The sequence below is a fragment of the Oryctolagus cuniculus genome, chromosome 4 (genome assembly GCF_964237555.1).
Source record: "Oryctolagus cuniculus chromosome 4, mOryCun1.1, whole genome shotgun sequence".
Taxonomy (NCBI): Eukaryota; Metazoa; Chordata; class Mammalia; order Lagomorpha; family Leporidae; genus Oryctolagus; species Oryctolagus cuniculus.
Window position 1 is genome coordinate 132660794 of NC_091435.1, and position 18822 is coordinate 132679615.

At 40.4% G+C, this 18822-nt stretch overlaps 1 long non-coding RNA gene across 1 annotated transcript in view; it reads left to right on the forward strand.

Moving 5' to 3' along the window:
- The window catches only part of LOC103350414 (uncharacterized), a 259649-nt gene that overhangs the window by 174871 nt on the left and 65956 nt on the right, over positions 1-18822 (forward strand). The gene's annotated exons all lie outside the window — the stretch shown is intronic.

Consider the following 18822-nt stretch of genomic DNA (forward strand, 5'->3'; position numbering starts at 1 on the left):
TTCACTTCCCAAATGGCCGCAACAGCCAGAGCTTCACTGATCCGAAGCCAGGAGCCAGGAGCTTCTTTGTCCTGATTTCTAGCTTTATACATTAATTTTGCTTGTACTAGCTTAATGTGTATGAGGTCATACACTATATATTCCTTTGTGTCTGGAATCCTTCATTTAAGATAGTATCTTTTGAGATTTAGCAGTATTTTTGTATAGAGTATTAATTTGTTCCCTTTTGTTAACAACTAATATTCTATTTTATGAATATACCACAATTTGTTTAGCCAATTTCTTGTTAATAGATAGTAATGTTGCTTCCAATTTTGTGTTATTATGAATAAGGCTGCCCTAAACATTTGTGAACAAGTCTTTTCATTGACATGTATTTTCATTTGAATGGGGGTAATTATCTGACAGGAATTGCTAAACCCATAATGTAGATGTAAGTTTACAAGGTTCTGCTGGATGTTTTCCCATTGTGGTTGTAACATTTTAAGTCTCCTATAATCCGGGCTAGTACGTCAACCTTAAGTTATCTTTCATATAGACATTTTTAAAGGGTACAAGTCAGTTGTGTAGAATGTTCTTCAGTTTGGCTTATCTTCATGTTCCCTCAAGAATCCATTAAAACATTTCAAAGAAGTTAGAGCCCAGTTACATAATTTCCTGAATATAGAGGATATAAATGGTCTCTCCTTTATCAACACAACTGATTACAAAGTTGGAACTTTAGGCAGTGCTTCGACTTTGACAAGACTAACTCACAGGTGTTATTAATTATTCCCATCTCTGTGCCCTCTTAGATTGCTTTGCTTTTATCTCTGCAGTCTTAAAATTTTTTGTATTCCAGATGAATATTTGTGAATCTTTCTCCTTTCACTAGGATTGCAAGTTCCTTGAGAGATCAAACTGTGTCTTATTCATTATAATTTGTTTTGTAGCTGGTGCATACAGCAGGAGGATGAAGAAGTAATGACAATCTGATATTTTCACATAAATGCCAAGTTCTTTTGGCAGTGTTCAATAGCCATATTATAGAGAGATTAATATTATGAAAGATATTGCTTTCTTAGGAAGTTCAAATTTTATTCTTTTCTTGGTTTAATGGCAAAAAGATCCCCCCAAGAATTCCCTTTTCATTTTATGACTATATGAAAATTCCTATCAAATAAAAATTATAAGCTTCTCTGAAGTCGTAAAATCCCCTTCCCACCCCATGTTTGTATTGCTATAATTGTCAGTTTCCTCTGAGGGGAAACTTAGAATCTTAGAATCTTCTTCATATTCAGAATTAATGTTCAAGTGGTATCCAGATCAGATGTCTTTTTGATTACTGCACCCTTCATACACCATGCTATGGGTACCATATATATGGTAAATCCTTATTACTGGATTACTTATAAATTATCCTAACCCTATCTTCTCCATATACCACATTTTGTTCTGCTGCTGATTCTTCCAGATTTGAACATCATTGCTAATCGCTTCTCGGCCTTTTGGCTAAGATCAAGTGTGAACTTCATTGCTCATTGTTCTTTTTTTTTTTTTTTTAATCTCCCCACTGACCTTGTCCTTTGCAGTCCATCAATCCTGATTTGGATTCTTTCTTTACTTCACTTCCCTAGGTTGCCCTAAATTCCCTTTTGGTTGTGACTAAAAATAAAATTAAACTCACTAAATGGAAGTTAAAACTTGTTATTAGTATAGCTGAAAAGTTCTGCAATAGTTCTGGCTTCACAGGCTTAGTTGATGGTGTCTGTTAAGCCTGGGCCTCTCTTTTCGGTCAATCCTGCCCTGTAATTACAGGATGATCACTATCAGGTAGTTTTGTAATGTAGTAGATTAGAACCCCTCTTGGAAGGATGCTTTCTTCTTCCCAAGAATTCTAACCTGAATCTTCAGATTGAATCTTAGTGAATTGAATTGAGATATGTACTGAACTATCCTTAAAGTAATTCTAGTAGTCAAGATGATAGGATGTGCTGATTATCCAGGCCTAGGTCAAGTGACCGTCCCTAGAAGCTGGACATACACCACATACAAAATACTCAATGCCACTACTACTGCTTCAGCTGCCTCTCTTTCCAGGTCAGATCTTGAGTAGCCCTCACTTGTAGTAGTTCCTAAGTCAAAGTCAAAATCATAGGCCAGTGCCTTTGCTATATGAGTGGTTGAGAAAGTGAATATTATATTATTATTTGAGGGGTGAGGAGAGAGAGAGCAAGGGGGTGCAATCTCATCTGCTGTTTCTTTTTGGGGGGATATTATAGTATATTTTTACCATATTTCTGACATTAAATAGAAGGCTTCTGTTTTTCCCCAAAGAAACCTTTTGTTTAAGGAATACAATCTTCATGCATTTCATAAGTACAACTTTAGGGATATGGTGACTCTTCCCACCATACCAGCCCTTCCACCCACACTCCCACCTCTTCTCCTCCCTCTCCCATTCCCAGTCCCATTCTCTGCTAAGATGCATTTTTGATTAATTTTATATACAGAAGACCAACTCTATACAAAGTTAAGAGTTCAACAATTTGCATGCGCGCGCGCACACACACACACACACACTGTTCCTCAACAGTCAAGACAAGGGCTAGTCAATCACTGCATCTCGAAGTTAATTTCACTTTTTTTTAGAAACTTAATTTTTAAAGAAGCACCCAAGAATTATATATCTTTTGTGAACACTTAGATATAACTAAGAGACATGAGAATATCCTCCACTTAATACAATAAAAGAAAGTAGGTCCTTGAGAATGAGTTTTATCATTAATTAAGGAAGCACCTAAGAAAACAAGCAATGGATTTGGACACTTAGGCATTATTAAAACTTATGAGACATGAGAATATCCTCCACTTAATACACTAAAATGAAATAAAATTTTTGAGAACAGGTTTTATTGTTAACTCTCATAATACAACTCTTTGAAGACAGAGGTCCTGCATGGGAAGTTAGTGCACAGTGACTTCTGTTGTTAATTTAACAATTAACATTCTTATGTATGATGTCAGTGATCACTTGAGGCTCTTGACATGAGCTGCCTAGGCTATGCAAGCCTTTTGAATCCACAAATCCCATCAGTATTTAGACAAGACCATAAGCAAAGTGGAAGTTCTCTCCTCCCTTCAGAGAAAAGTACATTCTTCTTTGATGGCCACTTCTTTCATATGCTGTTTCACTCTTCAAATGCCCTCAATGACCAGGGCTGATACAGGCCAAAGGCAGGAGCTGGGAACTCAGTGCAGGTCTCTCTGTAGGTGGCAGGGCCTCAACTACTTGAGCTATCACGTATTGCCTCTCAGGGTACACATTAGCAGGGAGCTGGTGTCAACAACAGATATTCTGATAAGACAAGTGGGCATCTCAACCGCCAGGCTAAATGCTGTCTGTCTCTGAGAGTCTGATTTTTAGTGCTGATAGTAGGAAGAGTCTTTGCCTCCTTAGCCTAAGCATTCTGCAAACTTAGAAAAAGGATTTAGACTTGGGTAACCAACAAGAATGACAAATATTCACTAAAGGAAGACATAATCTCTTGTAGATGAATTGTGGTCTTATACTTGGAACTATAAACATACTGTAGAGTTTATCTCAACTGATGCTTTGTAAATACAAGTGGAGGGTATTTAGGATTTTCAGTTAGTAATTAACGTTTGTTTTGGTTAGGTGCAATAATTTTTATTAGATTTTGAAATTCCTGCTTTTGTCTCATGTTTTTATTTTGAAATTTTCTTTTGTTCTGCATAGCTTTGTTGATTAATAAGGCAAGAATCTTTCTGTCAGTGTTCCATGCAACAGTGTGAGATTTTTGAAGAGTTTCTAAACTACTCCATGGTGTTACATTTCATCCTATGTGATGTTTTAATTTCTAAAAGAGAAGTTTTCCAAGCATCTCCCAAAATATTAAGTAGAAAAGCGTTCTGTGGTCAAATATGTTTACTTTAAACTAAAACAAACAGGGTTTTTTTAGTGTAGGGTTTCTTGAAGACTTTACTATGTATTGTAAACCATCAAAATGGACTATAGCATACAGCATTTCCCAACACATCTCAGAGTGGAGTTCAAGCTATACTTAGAAGACTTGGGACCACTTGTACTATTCTGATGAGTTTGACTATGGAAGATTACCTTTGAAAACATTACTTTGGACAGTGATTTTTTGAGAATACATTTTGGGAAGCTCTAGACTGAGTTTATGACTAGAATTACATTAATTTAAATGTTTATTTGAAAGGGAAAATCACACACACACTGAGAGAGAGAGAGAGAGAGAGAGAGAGAGAGAATCTTGCATCTACTGGTTCACTCTTCAAATGCCTACAACAGCTGGAACTGGGGCCAGGCGAAAACCAGTAGTTAGGAATTCCATCTGGGTCTTCCATTGCGTGGAAGGTACCCAAGCACTTGAGTCATCATTGTCTGCTTTCCAGAGTGCACATTATCAAGCAGGTTGATTGGAAGTAGAAGAGGGACTTGATCCAGGTACTTTGCCATGGTATGTGTAGCTCAAGCAGTGACTTAACCCACTGTGCCACAATGCCTGCCCTAAAATTACATTAATTTAAAGGCTTGACCCTGAGGATCCCCGGTCTGTATTGTGATTTTGATGTTAAAGTTGCTGGGCTAAGTGCTATTGGAGTATTCAGAGATGAAAAGCTCTGCTTTGCCAGGCATGCAAACAGGCAAAATTACTCAGGGAGTCATTTCCTTGAAACATTTCTACTGTTTTAGAATAGGAGTTTAACAAGTGGATCAAATGATGATTCTGGGTAAACCACTGTCTCAGCTTGAGTGCTACATGAAATTGACAGATGAAATACAAATACAAAGGTACTTCAAAAAGTTCACCAAGAAAATAGAATCAAAAATGAGTTTATTTTGGTGTACTTTTCACACAATACACAGAAGGTTTGTATTATATGAAAAAACTGTACATGCATTTCAAAAATATTTTATACCAACATAAATTCATACTTTTAATTCTAAATCTCATGAACTTTTTGTAGAACCCTTGTGGGAGATCCTCTTCTTCAATATTTTTCAAGGACCAGAGTGAGAACAGGGAAGAGATTAAACCAGGGTATGTGTAATTTCTGTTAAATCACAGGAAAGTTTTAATTACTTGAAGAAGTTCAAGTACTTTGTGTATGTCTTTGTGTTTGTTGGATATTTAATGAAAAAAATTTTACATAAAATAATTTCCTCAAAAATTCAGTATCATCATTTTTGTCTTTGAAGGAGTTAAGAACTCACTACCACCAAATGTGACTGTAGGAGAATAGAATAGGCCACCCCAAAATATAATTCACAACAGACACAGGAGAAACTCCACAAAAAGAATAGATGTTGTGCTTTGGTGAGAGAAATTTGCATCTATAAAGGAAGTCTCCTTTTGAGATGGTGTCTTCTCTGTACCAGGAAGAGAAGGATGATCCTACAACATCAGAAACTTGTTAGTAGAGAAGGCACTGACTTAAATCTGCAAAGTATGCCTTACCCTTGTTGACAGTGTAATACCTGGTCACCTTATCATAACTGTGTCTCCCCACATCCTTTTTCCCTGTTTCAGCAGGTGATGGTATTTAAGCAACCTCTCAGAGATTTACTTACTCATTTTTCCTTTGGGTATCTCCTGTGTATACACAAGGTATATGTATTAATAAACTTATCTGTTCTTTTATTATTTTTTTTTTGACAGGCGGAGTTAGACAGTGAGAGAGAGACAGAGAGAAAGGTCTTCCTTTTCCGTTGGTTCACTCCCCAAATGGCTGCTATGGCCAGCGCGCTGTGCTGTGTGGCCAGGTGCTTCCTCCTGGTCTCCCATGGGGTGCAGGGCCCAAGCACTTGGGCCATCCTCCACTGCACTCCCAGGCTACAGTAGAGAGCTGGACTGGAAGAAGAGCAACTGGGATAGAATCCGGAACCCCAACCGGGACTAGAACCTGGGGTGCTGGCACTGCAGGCGGAGGATTAGCCAAGTAAGCAGTGGCGCCGGCCTCTTCTTCTGTTCTATTCATCTTTTTTCCACAACTAAAAATTCAGGGTAGCAGAAAAAATTATTTTCCTTCTCCTCCTCCTCATCAGTTATCATTTCCTAGACTGTTAATTGTGAAAAGAGAAAATTATTCCATCAGTATTAGAAAGTACTAGAAAGTATTTATTTATTTACTTGGCATAGACAGAGACAGAACTTGCATGTATTGTTATACTCCCCAAATTCCACCAATAGCTAGGGCTTGGCCAGGCCGAATCTGGGAGCCAGGAATTCAACTCAGGTCTCCCACCTGGGTGTCAGAGACCCAAACTAGTTGAACCATCACCACTGCCTTACAGGGTCTGCATTAGCTGGAATCTGGAATCAGGAGCAGAGCCAGCACTCAAGCAGATACTCTTATATGGGATGTGGATGGCCTAATCAGTGTTTTAACCACTAGGCTAAACATCTGCCCCATGGCTTTAATTTTAGTGTTAAAAATGAAATAAATTTTATATGCTGAAAGAAGGAACCTCCTAGATGGGAAGATGTTTCCAAAGAGTCAGCTTTTATGTTTGTTTGTCTTCAATCAAAATAACTGATTGATTTAATTAATTGGGTGAAAATTTTCTTTACTACCTTTCCTTAACTGAACTGTCCAGTTATTTGTGAGTCAGTCAGAACTTCCCTGTAACTTGATGGATGGCCCAATAACTGATGGATGGCCCAATCTGCTAGCATTGCTCCAAGGAGAGCAAAATAACCCGAAAATGTTACATGGTACACCTATGGTCTCTTAGTTTTGAGCATTTATATTTACTATTTGAAAACACTGCCTTTTTATGAATATGAAGGAGGAGGCTAGAAAACATTTTCTCGGCTGGCTTTTCTTCCTTGTGTTTACTAATGTCGGTATATGTTTTTATGTTTTTTACGTGATCATCATTTTTAATGGGCATAGTCGGCATATTTCTGGTGGGAATGTTGTCTGTTACTGAGTTGCAGACCAGTATTTTTGAAAGCTGGAAGATAAACACAGCTACTTCATCCCATAAATCTTAGCACCTGAGTCATCAATTTGAGGTTCCTTATTGAAACAAGGAAAACATCTTTAATCATGCAAATATTTGGAAACTGCAAGCGTATCTCTATTTGGAATTTGGGGGATAATTAAAATGGACAAGTTATGATTGATTAACACATGAAGAATGGGTTGGTGAACAGGCAGTTGGTTCTTGTTCTATCCTTGTATCAACACTCCATCAACAGGAATTAAGAAAACAGCGTTAACGAGGCTCCAGCTCCTTGCTGAGGGCAATTAATCAGGACAGAAGAGTGAGGAGGAAAGCTGGAATGGTGCCAAACAAATCAACCTGTTTTTGTTCCTACATTTATCTTTGTTAATTCTCATAAGCCATCTTAATATGTTGATCTTTGATTTGTGTATTAGGTGATGGATTTTAGGAAAATGTTCCAGATATTTTGAATTGTTAAATAAACACATCACTTATGTTTCCATCTTAATATCTTTGCTTTATTGGGGATAAATGTTAAGAAAATCGGCAGTTCCACCTTTAATTCAAATATGAGACATTTTTGTTTTTTTCTGGTTTGTAAGGTAGCGGGATACTATTTTTTATTCTTAAAATGCTGTAACAGAACATGAAGGCTCCTTAAAACCTTTTGAGGATGGTTTCAGTTTTAATGAGTAAATGCTAATAATAGAAAATGCCATATGGTTGGGAAATAAAAGCATAAAATCAATTCAAATGTTGCTATTTTCTGACAACCTGTTTATCGTTTACCTGATGTGAATCTTCAAAAAGGTCTGTGTTCCACTTTGTGTGGCTGCAGTTCAATCTCCATTTCTTCTTAAAATTAGCTCGGAAGGGCAGCCTCCAGGCACACAGAAATTGCAGTGATGCTGTCATGTGGCAATCTGGTTCTGACCACCAAATTGGTATTTTTCTGTCCCCAGATTCTAAGTCATTGAGACTCCCGTGTTTCTCCTTATTAAATGAACATGTGATATTTTTATAGGCTAATCCTACTGCTCATCCTTGAGAGAAACAAATGGACAGTAGATTCCCCTGGAGTCATTTGAAAAAGGTGACATTTAAGTGCTCAGAAAATGATCAGTGTAATGGGTGTTGGGACTTGGATTTTCACCCTTTAGGAGTGAAAATTTTATTTTAACATTGGAATGGTTCACAGTCCTTTTTGAGGACAGGCTATTATATCACCATACTTTTAAGTATTAAAATCCTTCCAAAGAATTCTGAGAATCAAATTACTAAACGGACACCTTATTTGAGATTTAAAAGATGATTCTAGAATTCTTGATTGTTCAGTTTTTCTTTTTCCCTCAGAGTTTTGGTCTCCAAGTAAAAGGAGGCTTGAGCTTGCTTCACAATTAATGACCTAATTTTGCAGCACTGCATGCTGCTCCCAACATTGATCTGACTCAGAGGAAAGGCTGTTAAACATGGTGTCAGCAGGAACTGTTTTGACAGCTGCCAGGAGCTGTAACATAGACTTAAGAAGTTTCCATTGTAGCGAGTGGTGGCTAGAGTATTGGCCCGACATACACTACTAAGAACAATGAAAGATGCACAGTGAACAAGATATACAGAGTTCAACGGTGCAGAGTGTTCCACAAGGAAAATGAAAGAAAGCATCAGTTTTCTCTGGGACTATTAGGAAGGAAAGTTGAAACACATGAAAGTAGCCCCCTCATTTCTTACTGGTACACAGGAATCAAAGGCATGGTCTTCTTCTTCCCGGTCTCTGGCATTATTTTCCTGCCACGAGGAATGATTTCGAAGCATGTGCTGTGGCATCCCTGAGACATGGAGTATGGGCTGGTGACTGGCCCACTTAGACAAGAGCACTGCTGTGCATAGGCTGCAGTCTTGGGTCTCGGGATTGTTACACAGTCCCCTTGTGCAAAGCATGATATTGTGTTTTCTAATGGCATTAAACACTCAGTATCTGCATTTCAGAATGGTAGCACAAGGGTAAATCAAATAGCAAATTAAATTTAGGTATGCCATCTGCTGCCTTTATTTTATGAATTCCAGACCACAGGACATTGACTGGGCATGAATGTGTCAGCCATTGTCTTTTATTGCTGGACTTCCTGCACACATTGGACAAATGTTCATTCATGCTGTCAGTCTTCTTGGAAAGAGTAAAAATCAACAGAGGTGATTTTTTTTCAGTTGTTGCAAGTTTTTTTGTTTTAATAAAAATAAACAGCAACAGAAGAAAAACAGCATGTACTCTTTTCTCTGAGTGAAGTGTCTCAGCAGGCTTCAGGAACTCATCCCCAAGGGGTAAATTGTTTAGTGTGTAATTATAAGGAGAACTGTAAAAAAGCCATACTAGGCTTCCATGACCTTACTCGCTGCTTCTGGTAGAAGATCATTACTTCTTCCTGGGCCCCTAGAAAAGCGTCTTACAGCTTTTCCAAAGATGTTCTTGGTTTCTTCGATGCTCACTCTTAGGTCTACGCTGCACGGTGTTTCCCTTAAGGTGTTTCTAAGGAAATTTTCTTTTTCTTTAATTGATTTTTATGAGTAAAAACTATATAAATTTACAGTGTGTGGCTGGCGCCGCGGCTCACTAGGCTAATCCTCCACCTGTGGCACCGGCACACCGGGTTCTAGTCCCGGTCGGGGCGCCGGATTCTGTCCCGGTTGCCCCTCTTCCAGGCCAGCCCTCTGCTGTGACCCGGGAGTGCAGTGGAGGATGGCCCAAATGCTTGGGCCCTGCACCCGCATGGGAGACCAGGAGAAGCACCTGGCTCCTGGCTTCGGATCAGTGCGGTGCACTGGCCGCAGCACGCCGGCCGCGGCGGCCATTGGAGGGTGAACCAACGGCAAAAGGAAGACCTTTCTCTCTGTCTCCCTCTCTCTCACTGTCCACCCTGCCTGTCAAAAAAAAAAAAATTACAGTGTGCAACATGATGTTTTGACACATGTACATTGTGGAATGGGCTACATCAAATTATTTAACATTTGTTTTACATCACATACTTCTCATTTTTTTAAATGATGAAAACATTTGAAGTGTACCCTTTGGCAATTTCCATTCTTTTTTATTTATTTATTTAAGATTTATTTATTTATTTGAAAGAGTTACACGGAGAGGAGGGGCAGAGAGAGAGAGAGAGGTCTTCCTTCCGCTGTTCACTCCCCACTTGGCCACAACAGCTGGCACTGCGCTGATCTGAAGCCAGGAGCCAGGAGCTTCCTCCAGGTGTCCCGCATGGGTGCAGGCGCCCAAGGACTTGGGCCATCTTCTACTGCTTTCCCAGGCCACAGCAGAGAGCTGGATTGGAAGTGGAGCAATCTGGTCTCGAACCAGCGCCAATATGGGATGCTGGTGCTTCAGGCCAGAGCGTTAACCTGCTGCACTGGCCCCCATTCTTTTTTAAAAAAAAAAGATTTATTTTTTATTTGGAAAGCAGAATTTTATATATATATGCATATAAATATACATAAATATATATAAATATACATAAAAATACATATATATATGTATATAGGGGGACACAAATAGAGATCCTCTACCTGCTGGGTCATACCCCAAATGGTCATAATGACTGGGCTGGGTGAGATTGAAGCCAGGAGCTCAGAACTCTCTCTGAGTCTACCACAATGGGTAGCAGGGGCCCCAAACTTCCTCTGCTTTTCCAGATGTATTAGTAGGGTGCTAGATCAGAAGTGAAGCAGGGATTGGAAAGTGTGCTCATATGCTGGCAGAGTAGGTGGCAACTTGATCGCCACATACTGGCCCTTTTAGCAATTTTTAAAAAAGATTTATATATTTATTTGATAGACAGAGTTACAGACATAGAGAGAGGTTTTCCATCTGCTGGTTCACTCCCCAAATGGCTGCAGCAGCTGGAGGTGGGCCGATATGAAGGCAAGATCCAGGAGCTTCTTCCAGGTCCCCAGCACGAGTATAGGGGCCCAAGCACTTGGACCATCTTCCACTGCTTTCCCATGCATATTAGCAGGGAGCTGCATTGGAAGTAGGACAGCTAGGACTCAGATGGGATGCAAGTGCCATAGGCAGAGGCTTAGCTTACTATTCCACAGCACCAGTCCCCCTCTTTAGCAATTTTTAAGAAGACAGTACAGATATTGTTATTAATTATTATCACTATAATGTACAATAAATCTCTTGAACTTCTTTCTCCTGTCTAATTGAAACTGTATGTCCTTTGACAGTTTTCTTATCAAATCAAGGTTAACAGGAGAAGAAATTTTCTTATTTTTAAATCTATGTTATAAAAGGTCTCTATTTTTTTGAGAAGCAATAGATATATATTCTTTGAGCAGTTTAACATGAAGTACAAAGACGCAGTTGTGAAATTGCACTTTGATGCTCTCATTTTGGGGCAGTTTTACCTTTTAGTATTGATGCCAACATGGTCAACCTGGGTCTTTAGTAGCATCCACTCAGTCACAGTGATAGCCAGGGCTAGTAGAGCTGCTTCTGTAGGTTTTTAGCTAACACTGTAGAATGAGTCCTCTAGTTCTGGGGCCAATAAAGGTTTTAATGGTATGTGCATCCAACAGATGGGACAGAGAGCTATTCTGGCAGTTGAAACTGGCCCTCAGTTGTTTGTACAAGGCTCTCACTAAAGTCACTAAAAGGTAATTTTCACACACAATTTAGTTCAACGTATGAAATGTTGGGAAGAGTAGCTGGTTTAAGTCCAGTGGGCATAAGGGTGACAGTTGGTAAAGTTTTGTTTGATGACAGATTTTAACTGATGCAGTGACAGGTTGACCAAGTCAAAAATGGTGGCCAATAGCGGGGCTTCAAAAGCTGGGTGAAGGGCACAGCTGAAGCAGTTCTTGCCATCACCTCTGGCACAAGCTGGGATGACGAAAAAAACTATCACCTACTCTTTCTGTTCCCAGTCTTTCCCCTTTCCACCCTGCCTCTGATACTACATGCCTTTTGTTTCTTTTAAAAGGGTTTTATTTATGCATTTGAAAGGCAGAAAAACTCACAGAGAGGGAAACACACACACACACACACACACACAGTGGGGTGGAGGGGGAGAGAGAAGGGGGAAAAAGAGAGAGAGAGAGAGAGAGAGGGTTCTTCCATTTGCTGGTTTACTCCACAGATGGCAGCATCAACCAGGTCAGGGGCAGGCTGAAGCCACAAGCCAGGAACTTCGTCCTGGTCTCCACACGGCTGGCAGGGATGCAAGGACTTGGGCTGTCTCCCACTGCCTTCCTGGACACATTGGCAGGAAGCATGATTGGAAGTGGAATCTCTGGGACTGGAGCCGGTGCTCTGAAATGTGGTGCTGGTGTCTGAAGCTGTGGCTTAGCTTGTTTCATCACAATACAAGTCCTTTATATCCATTTTGGAACTGTTTGTTTACTCATGTTTGTTCTTAGCACTTTGTTTCCAAATCAAGATGTTCACAGAAGTCAATACTGCTGTGGAAGAACTGCATAGAGTGCCAGGAGGATCTGCAGTGCATGTCCACCCTGGCCACACAGGGTCAGGACCTGCTGAGGTCAGAGAATGTCGCCGCAGCTTCTCTCTGCTTGTGGAGAAGCAATATGATGTTTACTGTGGATAGAGTTTCAGTGAGGCTGAGAGACGTCCAGAGAGTGCTTCACAGATGACGCTACGGCTGGAAACTCTCAGTGACCTTGACCTTTCATGCTCTTTTGAAATGAATTGTTACTAGTTTATGCAATTAATAGCTTAACGTGTATTTGTGGAATTAAAAGAATGGGTCAACAACATTTTTGACAAGCATTATTTTATGCATTATTTTACTCATGCTGGAGAACTCTGAATATGGCTTAAGTACATGCCATATACTTAGGTGTATACATAGGTATGCAGAATGGGTTCATATTCTGGTTCTACTTTATGTTAAATCTTTGAAGGCAAGTATTGCAATCCCATACACCAAGAATCCATGACAAATGAGAAAGGCGATTATAATCATATCATGGCATTAGTTAACATTTTGTTAGTTCCCTACAGAATTAAACAACCTTAGTACTATTGATATCTTGGCCTGGATTATTCTTTACTGTGGGTGGCTTCCCTGTGCATTTTAGGATGCTTAGCTGTATCCCTAAACTCTAACAATTAGATGCCAGTAGTATTTCAAGTAGTACATCTCTGCTTAAGTTGTGATAATTAATTATGTGTCTAGCCATTGTCAAATGTTCCTATGGGGCTACATCTTCCCTATGGAGACCCATTGACCCCCTGCTCCACTGACAGAATTATTTGCTTCTCAATCAAGCTATGGCTTACATGAATGTTAGTAAGACTGTGAATGCAGATTGAAATGGAAATGAGGAAGAATGGTGTATGTGTAGAGTATTTAATTTAGACATTGATCCTGGCATTTTGAGCGGCCCCATAAGCCTGAATGTGAACCTAGCAAAGCGCTAAACAACAGGACGACATCAGAGACAGTGAAGGACTTCAACGCCAGCATGAAAACAGTGCTTGCTGCAATAGATTCTCTGGGACTGAGCAGAGCAGAGGCTGGCAACCTGGAAGGGATCTCTGGTCTTTGAGGCGAGGTGAAACAACTGTACCCAGGACAAAAGAAGTGCCCGAGGCGTTGAGACGGAGACGGGACCAGCTGGAAAGCAGCAGCAGTTGGCCCACGAAGAGGGCAGCCATTAATGCGGGGGAGGCTTTCTCTGAATAGACCCAACTTGATTTCTTTAATGCTCCTTGGCATTTGTTCCTCTTGAGCATCTGCAAGAGCTTCCAGTCTCCCAGGAAAACTGAGTTCCCCTCACAGTCCAGCTGGGCCCAGGAGCTGTGACCATAGTTAATAGGACTGGATGCCTTCTGACTACTCCTCGTCTCTCTCGGGCTCAATTCCCCCTTCCCTTTCCAGATGAAGATAAGCTGGGCAGGGGCAAGTACTGACTTCTGTTTTCTTCTTGTATTAGTGATGACACCATATCCTCAAAGTGAAATGAATGAAAGGGAGGGAGCAATTTCTTGATTGTTCTTGTCTCTTTGTGACCCGACTAAATGATTTTGTTACCCTTGACATTTTTCCAATAGATGTTAACACATTCTAGATTTTGGCCTGCCTGATATTGCTAGTGAAAATCTGTGAAAGCATTAAATGTTTTCCTAATTTTTTTTTTCTTTTTTTTTTTTTTTGACAGGCAGAGTGGACAGTGAGAGAGACAGGGAGAAAGGTCTTCCTTTGCCGTTGTTTCACCCCCCAATGGCCGGTGCTGCTGCTCAATAGGCTAATCCTCTGCCTGTGGCGCCGGCACCCAGTGTTCTAGTCCTGGTTGGGGTGCCGGATTCTGTCCCAGGTGCCCCTTTTCCAGGCCAGCTCTCTGCTGTGGCCCAGGAGTGCAGTGGAGGATGGCCCAAGTGCTTGGGCCCTGCACCCACATGGGAGACCAGGAGAAGCACCTGGCTCCTGACTTAGGATCAGTTTTTTTTTTCATCTTTAACACATCTTTTAAAAGAAAACACTTTCTTTAGACTTCTACAGAGCCAATGTAATTTGTTAATTTCTAAATTACAGAATTTTTAACAATGTGTACCTGCTTTCTAGATGATTTAAAAGTGAGTAGTTTCACAATGGAAGTGAATGATGTATCTTTGTTTAAAAGGAGACTGAAGGGCCGGCGCCGCGGCTCACTAGGCTAATCCTCCGCCTTGCAGTGCCGGCACACCGGGTTCTAGTCCCGGTTGGGGCGCCGGATTTGTCCCGGTTGCTCCTCTTCCAGGCCAGCTCTCTGCTGTGGCCAGGGGGTGCAGTGGAGGATGGCCCAAGTGCTTGGGCCCTGTACCCCATGGGAGACCAGGATAAGTACCTGGCTCCTGGCTCTTGCCATCGGATCAGCGCGGTGCACCGGCCCCAGCGCGCCGGCCGTGGTGGCCATTGGAGGGTGAACCAACGGCAAAGGAAGACCTTTCTGTCTGTCTCTCTCACTGTCCACTCTGCCTGTCAAAAACAAAAACAAACAAACAAAACAACCAGGAGACTGAAGGGGCAGGTGTACAACAGATTAAACTGCTGCTTGGGATGCCTGCATCCCATATGTAAGTGCTGGTTTGCATCCCAGCTGCTCTGCTTCTGATCCAGCTTCCTGCCAATGTGTCCTGGGAGACAGCAGATGGCTTAAGAGCTTGGATCCCTGACACCCACAGAGGAGACCCTGATGGAGCTCCCCACTCTTGGCTTCAGTTTGGCCTAGCCCTGAGCTGTTGCTGGTTTTGGGGAAGATCTATCTGTTCTTTCTTTCTTTCTGTTACTCTGCCTTTCAAGTAAATGAAAAAAAAATAGAGAATGAGTTTCAATTAGAGTTTAGATGTGGAGGCTTAAGTAATTTTCAGAGTTATTGGATGATTGTTATGTAGGGAAGGAAGCAAAGTATGCCACACCCACATGATGAAGGATTGTTGAGCTGAAGACAATTAAGATAAAGCAGACTGGGATGGCACTGTGGAGGAGTAGGCTAAGCCTCTGCCTGCGTCACTGGCATCCCATATGGTCACCAGTTCATGTGCCAGCTGCTCTATTTTGGCCTGGGAAAGCAGTGAAGATGGTGCAAGTGCCTGGGGCCCCTGCACCTGCGTGGGAGACCTGCAAGAAGCTCCTGGCTCCTGGCTTCGGATTCTTCCAACTACAGCTGTTGCAGCCACTTGGGGAGTGAACCAGCAGATGGCAGACCTTTCTCTCAGTCTCTCCCTCTGTCTGTAGCTCTACCTCTCAAATAAATAAATAAAACCTAAAAATAAAGAAAAGAAAAGAAAAAGCAGGTACAAGCAGCTTAAAACATCTTCCTTTTTGGAGTTAAGCTAATGAACTCCCTCACTTGCTTAGTATAATTTATTAACTCCAAGGCATGTTGTTTTGCTTTCCCTACATTTTTTAACTTTTATTTAATAAATATAAATTTCCAAAGTACAGCTTTTGGATTACAGTGGCTTTTTCCTCCCATAAGCTCCTTCCCACCCACAACCCTGCCATCTCCCACTCCCTCTCCCATTCCATTTACATCAAGATTCATTTTCAATTATCTTTATATACAGAAGATCAATTTAGTATATATTAAGTAAAGATTTCAACAGTTTGTGCCCACACAGAAACACAAAGTGTAAAGTACTGTTTGAGTACTAGTTATAGCATTAATTCACATTGAACTACAGATTAAGTACAGAGATCCTACATGGGGAGTAAGTGCACAGTGACTCCTGTTGTTCACTTAAAAATTGACACTCTTGTTTATGGTGTCAGGAATCACCCTAGGCTCTTGTCACGAGTTGCCAAGGCTATGGAAGCCTTTTGAGTTCTCCAACTCTTATCTTATTTAGACAAGGTCATAGTCAAAGTGGAAGTTCTCTCCTCCCTTCAGAGAAAGGTACCTCCTTCTTTGCTTTCCCTACATTTTAACATCTCTCAATTTGCTCTGTTCTCATAATGAGTAGCAATAGCATAATGAAGTTGGTGACTTTTATTTATATTATATAAAGTAATGGTTTATTTTTATAATTGATAGAAATTTAGATTTGGTGAAGTACCATATGCAAATTTACACTGTCAATGTGTTACCCAAGTGAAAGTATGCAGTAGGCAGTTAGCAATGATGATGATCCTGGTCTTTTTTTTTTTTTTTAAAGATTTATTTATTTATTTGAAAGAGTTACAGAGGGGGAGAGAGAGAGAGAGAGAGTAAGAGAGAGAGAGAGAGAGAGAGAGAGAGATATCTTCCATTTGCTGGTTCACTCTCCAAATGTCTGCAGAGGCCCCAAAGCCAGGAACCAGGGACTTGAACCGCTGCCCACATGGGATGCCGGCACTACAGGTAGTGGCCTTACCCACTACACCACAGCACCAGCCTTCATGATCCTGGTCTTTAAGAGATAGAGGTGCAAAATATACTCACACTGTTCCAACCTTCTCCATGGTCTCAATTCATTAAGTATCAACTCTAAGGCTAAAAGGCAAATTACTGAGAGCCCAGATAAACTAGGTGTTGATTGCGCCCTGTGATATAACAGCCAACATGTCATCGCTGATTTCACACAGAGCTCGAGAAAAGGAAGGAGGAAAATGAGGTCTTTCAAGGAAGTGAAGGCATGGAGGGAAATAGGGAAGCAGCTAAAGGTTGATAAGGTTGAAGTTTGCTTTTACAGTGGCGAAAGACTTAGAACATGTTTGCATGACAAGAACAATGAAAGAATTAAGAAGAGGTTGAAGGTGTTAGGGAAAGTTGAGTGCGGATCCCTTAGGGAATGGAAGAGGGTAAAGGATAGGGAGACAAGAGAGTTTGTCCACGGGGCAAATGGCAAGAGAACAGAGGGATTTTCTGTAGGGTAGCCTCAATTTTCTCTTTGAAGTAGAATTAGTACTATCTGCACACGATGGTGAGATGTGGCAGGAAGGGAGTCTGAGGAAGTGGGTTTGGGGAAGGGGTGAGAACTTACATTAATTTGTGGCTTGCATAGGGGACTCAGCTGGTGTTGCGCACCACAAAATTAGAATGAGCTCATCCATACCTCTGGGAAAGTTCCTAGATCAGTGAGAGCAAAGAAGATGTATGACTGAAGAGCTCAAGAGAAAGGAGGCCTTCATTATGTCATTTATTTCATTCTTTTTCATCAATTAATTTAGTCTAATGCTTGTGATATGGGAGCTCCCCTCCCACGCCCATCCCCCTCCTTCCCTCACCACAGTAAGGGGTTGTTTCGAGAGTGCATGAGAAGATAGAGCAATTGAGGAATGCTTATTTTCAAATTTTCTTCATTTTGTTTTGAGAAGAAAACATCACTTCTGATTGATCATTGCTTCGGATATTAGTAAAATATATTCTATATTTTACAGATTTTTATTCTGTACGAGGAATCTTTCTAATCCAGCTTTTCCTCTGTGAAAAAAAGTGGTCTCTTATTAGTAGCTTTATTGAGTTATTGTTTGCTTATCTTAAAATCTACCCTTTTAGATGTACAGTTCAATAATTTCTAGTAAACTTATAAGTTGTGTAAAAGTTACAAAATCCAATTTTAGAAACTTCCTATCACCCAACATTTTTTTTTTCATTTATCTTTGCAGCACCATTTCCAGCTCCAGATAATTACTGATTTGTTTTCTCTCTCTCTAGATTTTTATGTTCTGAACATTTTATATAGATGCAATATATGTGTAGTCTTCTTTATTTGGGTTATTTCATTTAACAATGTCTTTGAGACTCTCCCATGTCATGGTATTTATTATAATTCATTCTTTTTTATTGCTAAATAATATTCCATTGCCTGGGTGGAACCCATTCTTTTATCTGTTCTCCAGTTCATGGGCGTTTGGATTGTTTTTACTTTCTGGTTATTATGAATAATGTTTCTATGAACATTCACATTTAAGAATGTGTGTAAATATGTTTTCATTTCTCTAGGGTAGACACAAAATACTTTTATCTCTTGATCAAAGTGTGGATTCTAGTCTCAAGAAAAGAATTTCCTTCCATAGACACCTTTGAAATATTCTTTTTATGTGGTATTGTATTGAAACCTTGAGTTATATATCTAAAAATTAAAATACTAATGATCATGGGACTATAGGAAGTACAGCTAAAAAGCTGTTAAAATTTACTTGGCATCTGGTACAATTTACTGTCATTCACTGATAGCTATCTTTAGTCTCCTTGTCTGGAATAAAAATGACATATACATTTTATTTCCTCCTCTGCTACCACCACCAAAAAGCCTAGCAATTGTCATTTCCCGCCTGTCTTCTGTGAGGCAGTGTAGCAATCTAATTCTATCAAAGTGTGTCCTTGAATATATCATTGGATCCCCTCCCTTTCTGTCCTGT